Raw genomic sequence first — 5,781 nt, 5'->3', positions numbered from 1 at the left:
TGGACAACACTATCCGGGTACTCGATGAGCTATCTTGCACACCCGATGAGTGCCTAAAGTGTACTATCTCCGTGCTACGTGATTCTGCCTACTATTGGTGGAACACGTTGACTTCTGTCGTGCCCAGAGAGCAAGTAACTTGGGAGTTCTTCTAAACCGAGTTTCGAAAGAAGTATATCAGTCAGAGATTCATTGACCAAAAACGGAAGGAATTTCTTGAACTCAAACAAGGTTCCATGTCGGTTACCGACTATGAACGAAAATTTGTAAGGCTTAGCCGGTACGCGCGAGAATGCATTTCTTCAGAAGCCGTGATGTGTAAACGTTTCGAGGATGGGCTGAATGACGATATAAAGCTGTATGTAGGCATTTTGGAAATCCGAGAATTTGTGGCACTTGTCGAGCGAGCTTGCAAGGCCGAGGAGCTCAGTATGGAGAAAAGAAAAGCTGAGGTGGGAGCAAGGGAGTTTCGTAAGAGGTCTTCGGGGAAGCCCTTCCCACAGTCATCGAAGAAATTTAGAGATGGCTTAGGCCGGTCTAAGGACACTTCGGGCTTTTCTAGACGAGATCGCGATCGACCCCCTGTGAGCACACGAGTCACTTCGATCGCCAGTGTTGGAAATGATCGTCGAGACAGAACGGAGTGCCAATATTGTGGCAAATGGCATTCTGGGAGTTGTAGATTCCATGACCGCTCCTGTTACAAGTGCGGGTCAGTTGACCACTTTATTAAAGATTGCCCGAGGTTGTCTGAACAGAATGTAAATCAGAGTGGGAAACCGGGTGCTACCACTGCCGAGGTAGACCATCTAGAAATACGGGCAATGCTAGTGGTGGTCAGAGAGGATCTAGAGATTTTGCGACCAGATCTGAGGCTCGTGCTCCTGCTAGGGCTTATGCTATACGCGCATGCGAGGATGCTTCCTCGCCAGATGTTATTACCGGTACTTTTACTCTCTTTGATACTAATGTGATTGCTTTGATTGACCCTGGTTCTACTCATTCTTATATATGCGAAACCTTAGCATCCAGTAAGACTTTACCTATTGAGTCTACTGAGTTCATAATTCGGGTGTCAAATCCCTTGGGTCGTCACGTGCTTGTCGACAAAGTGTGTAAGAAATGCCCCCTAGTAATTCGAGGTTCCTGTTTTCCGGCGGACTTGATGCTTTTGCCGTTTGATGAATTTGATGTTATTCTTGGTTTGGATTGGTTGACCGTGCATGATGCGGTTGTGAATTGCAAAAGCAAGACTATTGATTTGAGGTGCGCAAATAACGAGATAATCCGAGTTGAGTCTACGGACTTAAAGGGGTTGCTAGCTGTAATATCAGCAATGTTGGCCCAGAAATATGTAATAAAGGGGTGCGAAGCATACCTTGCGTATGTGCTTGATGATAAAGAGTTAGAAAAGAAACTCGAATCTGTGTCGGTGGTTTGTGAATACCCGGATGTTTTTCCTGAAGAATTACCGGGTTTACCACCTGTTCGGGAGGTAGAGTTTGGTATTGAGCTTGTACCTGGGACTACGCCAATTTCGATAGCTCCGTATCGTATGGCACCAACCGAGTTAAAAGAATTGAAAGCTCAGTTGCAAGAGTTGACGGATAGAGGTTTCGCTCGACCAAGTTTCTCACCTTGGGGTGCACCAGTATTGTTTGTGAAAATGAAGGACGGAACCATGAGGATGTGCATCGACTATCGTCAGTTGAATAAAGTGACGATAAAGAATAAATATCCGTTACCGCGTATTGATGATTTGTTTGATCAACTAAAGGGAGCCTCAGTGTTTTCAAAGATAGATTTGAGATCGGGTTATTACCAGTTGCGAATTCGAGATTCGGATATACCCAAAACTGCTTTCAGAACGAGATACGGCCACTACGAGTTCTTAGTGATGCCGTTTGGGCTCACTAATGCCCCTGCGGTATTTATGGATTTGATGAATAGGATCTTCAAATCCATGTAGCACTAAGTGTGCGAGTTTGACTATGTAGCACTAAGTGTGCGATTTGATTACGTAGCACTAAGTGTGCGAGTTGATTATATAGCACTGAGTGTGCGGACTCAATATACATTCGTGAATCATTATGGACACTATGTGTGCGACACTATTGAGTCGATCGCGGACAGCGGATCGGGTAAGTGTCTTGAGTACATGGCTAATAGGTGCTATGCTTATACTTGGTGTTGAGCTCGGTAAGTTTGAACCTATGTGACAAATATACTTGAAGTCACGTACATAAAATTTATCGTAGGATGGGTGAAAGGCCGTTTAGTCGTTTGATTGTAACGAAAATAAATTGATTTATGAAAATGCTTCAATGTCCTATTGATGAGTATATGGAATGTGAATGCATGAATTGATATGAAACTAAATCGATAGGTTGGAGGAACTATGGTATGGTTCGGTATGGATGGAGTAAATTGTCTCGTTCTATTTTGTTTCCTCTTGTGATAATGTTATTGATGGATGGTAGTGCATTGCTTATGACTTACTGAGTTATAAACTCACTCGGTGTTTCCTTGTCACCCATTATAGGTTGCTTGGACTCATCTATTTTTGCGGGGTCAGGCCGTCATCGAAGTCATCACACCGGATAGCAAGTTTTGGTACTTTCTTCTTAGTTGGCTTAGAAGAACATTTTGGCATGTATAAGCTATTACGTTGTGTTTGAACTTTGGCATGTAAACTTTAAGCCATGCGAAAATGGCACGAATGTTCGATTGAGTTGGATCAAGGGTAGGCATGAAATGGACCTAGTTACTTTCATAACAGATGCTGGCAGCAGCAGTGTCATGAGATTGAAAAATCACTAAAAATAGTAGGAGTGGAATTAATTGATGAATAAATTATGTAATTGAAGCTCGATGAGTCTGTTTTCATGAGGAAGTAACGAAAAGATCATATGGGCAGTATATTAAGAGATAATCAGATTTTTGTGGGACAGGGCCAGAACGGTTTCTGGATTCCCTGCTCCGACTTTGGAGATTCATTATAAATTAACCAGAGATAATTAGGGGTCGTACCATATATGTACAGATTCCTCTCTGAGTCTAGTTTTCAAAGAAACAAACGGCATCAGTATTGAAGCCCCGTGCAGGGAGATATCCAAGTCGGAATGGGCAAAGGTCAGTGTAGTCGACCCCTGCAACATGGGAGACTTTGACTAATAAACTGTACTAATTGGCCTGGCCAAAAATTCTAGAAAAAAATACATAGATGGGCACATGAGTCTAGTTTCTGGGAAAAATTACGAAACTGATTTTTGAGTTACGAAACTCAAGATATGATTTTTAAAACGACTAGTACACAGATTGGGCAGTGTCTGGAAAATAAACTTTATAAGGGGTTAAAGTCAGTTAACACCTCGTGTTCGACTCCGGTGTCGGTTTCGGGTTCGGGGTGTTACATTTGATTGGTATCAGAGCTATGGTTTAGTCGGTTCTAGGACTACCATAGCGCGTATGAGTCTAGCTATACATGCCGAGTGTTAATGTTTAAATGTGTGATGACTTCTGACGGTTGAAATGTTTTTGTTTTGATTAGTAAATGGACCCCGGTGAAGAAAGAACCCTAGCGGATGACGTTGAGAGCGTAGCGGCTGCTCCTGCTCAAGGGACGCCGCCTGTTGAACCTCAGTCATCTGCGAATAATCAAGGTGAGGGGGCAAACAAGCCTTCTTTACCATGATGAATGAGTGGGTCGCGCAATATGCCCGAACCAACCCGGCTGTCCAACAATTCCCAAATTTGAATAATCCACCCCAAGAGCCTGTAATGCCATCAGTCGCTGATCCTGTGAGGCTGAGTAAGCCACCTGTAGACTTGATTAGGAAGCATGGGGCCGAGGAGTTCAAGGCCATAGTAACTGATGATGCCGAAAGGGCCGAGTTCTGGCTTGATAACACTATTCGGGTGTTCGATGAATTGTCATGCACACCCGACGAATGTCTAAAATGTGCTGTATCTTTGTTGCGAGACTCAGCCTACTATTGGTGGAGGACCTTGATTTCCATAGTCCCGAACGAGCGAGAAACTTGGGACTTCTTTCAAACAGAATTCCGAAAGAAATTTATTAGCCAACGGTTCATTGATCAGAAGCGTAAGGAGTTCTTGGAACTCAAGCAAGGCCGTATGACTGTATCTGAATACGAACATGAATTCGTAAGACTCAGTAGGTATGCCCGGGAGTGTGTAGCTGATGAGGTTGCTATGTGCAAAAGATTCGAGGAAGGATTGAATGAAGATTTAAAGCTACTAATGGGTATTTTGGAAATAAAAGAATTCGTAACACTAGTCGAACGAGCCTGCAAGGCGGAAGAACTTGGAAAGGAGAAGAGGAAGGCTGAATTTGAAGCTAGAGATTATCGTAAAAGATCGATGGGTAAAGCTCTGTTCTCAGCTGTAAAGAAGTTCAGGGAGGACATTAATAAGTCGAGGGCGACTGCGGGAATTTCCATCAGGGCAAGACTATCGATGGGCTCCCGAGCTACTTCGGTAGCTAGTGTGGGCAATAATCGTCACGAGAAACCTGAATGTCCCCAATGTGGAAGAAGACACCTAGGTGAATGTTGGGGCAAGTCTACTAGCAGGGCCTGTTACGGATGCGGTTCGAAGGACCACTTCATTAGAGATTGCACGGAGCTGGATGAGAAGAATAAGATTCAAGGTGCAAGACCTAGTGGAGTGACATCTAGAGGTAGACCACCGAGAATTTTAGGAGGCAGGGGTGGTAGTCAGAGGGGGGCCTCTGATACGGCCGATCGAGCCGAGAACCGTACTCCTGCTAGAGCATATGCCATTCGCGCATGAGAGGAGGCATCCTCCCCCGACGTCATCACTGGTACCTTCACTCTCTTTGATACTAATGTGATTGCATTGATTGACCCTGGTTCTACTCATTCATATGTATGCGAAACCTTAGCAACCAGTAAGACTCTACCTGTTGAGTCTACTGAGCTCGTAATTCGAGTATCAAACCCTTTGGGTCAATGCGTACTTGTTGATAAAGTGTGTAAGAGATGCCCTCTAATAATCCGAGAATCCTGTTTTCCGGCCGATTTGATGCTTTTGCCGTTCGACGAGTTTGATGTTATTCTTGGTTTGGATTGGTTAACCGCGCATGATGCGGTTGTGAATTGCAAAAGCAAGACTATCGATTTGAGGTGCGCAAATAACGAAATAATCCGAGTTGAGTCTGCGGACTTAAGGGGGTTGCCAGCTGTAATATCAGCAATGTTGGCCCAGAAATATGTAAGGAAAGGGTGCGAAGCATACCTCGCGTATGTACTTGATGACAAGGAGTTAGAAAAGAAACCCGAATCGGTGCCGGTGGTTTGTGAATACCCGAATGTTTTTCCTGAAGAGTTACCGGGTTTGCCACCTGTTCGGGAGGTAGAGTTTGGTATTGAGCTTGTGCCTGGAACTACGCCAATTTCGATCGCTCCGTATCGTATGGCACTAACTGAGTTAAAAGAGTTGAAAGCTCAGTTGCAAGAATTGACGGATAGAGGTTTCGCTCGACCGAGTTTCTCACCTTGGGGTGCACCAGTATTGTTCGTGAAAAAGAAGGACGGAACCATGAGGTTGTGCATTGACTATCGTCAACTGAATAAAGTGACGATAAAGAATAAGTATCCGTTACCGCGTATTGATGATCTGTTCGATCAATTAAAGGGAGCATCGGTGTTTTCAAAGATAGATTTGAGATCGGGTTATTATCAGTTGCGTATTCGAGATTCGGACGTACCCAAAACTGCTTTCAGAACGAGGTACGGT

The sequence above is a fragment of the Gossypium hirsutum genome, chromosome A01 (genome assembly GCF_007990345.1).
Source record: "Gossypium hirsutum isolate 1008001.06 chromosome A01, Gossypium_hirsutum_v2.1, whole genome shotgun sequence".
NCBI classification, from domain to species: domain Eukaryota; kingdom Viridiplantae; phylum Streptophyta; class Magnoliopsida; order Malvales; family Malvaceae; genus Gossypium; species Gossypium hirsutum.
Note: the sequence above shows the minus strand (reverse complement) of the source record.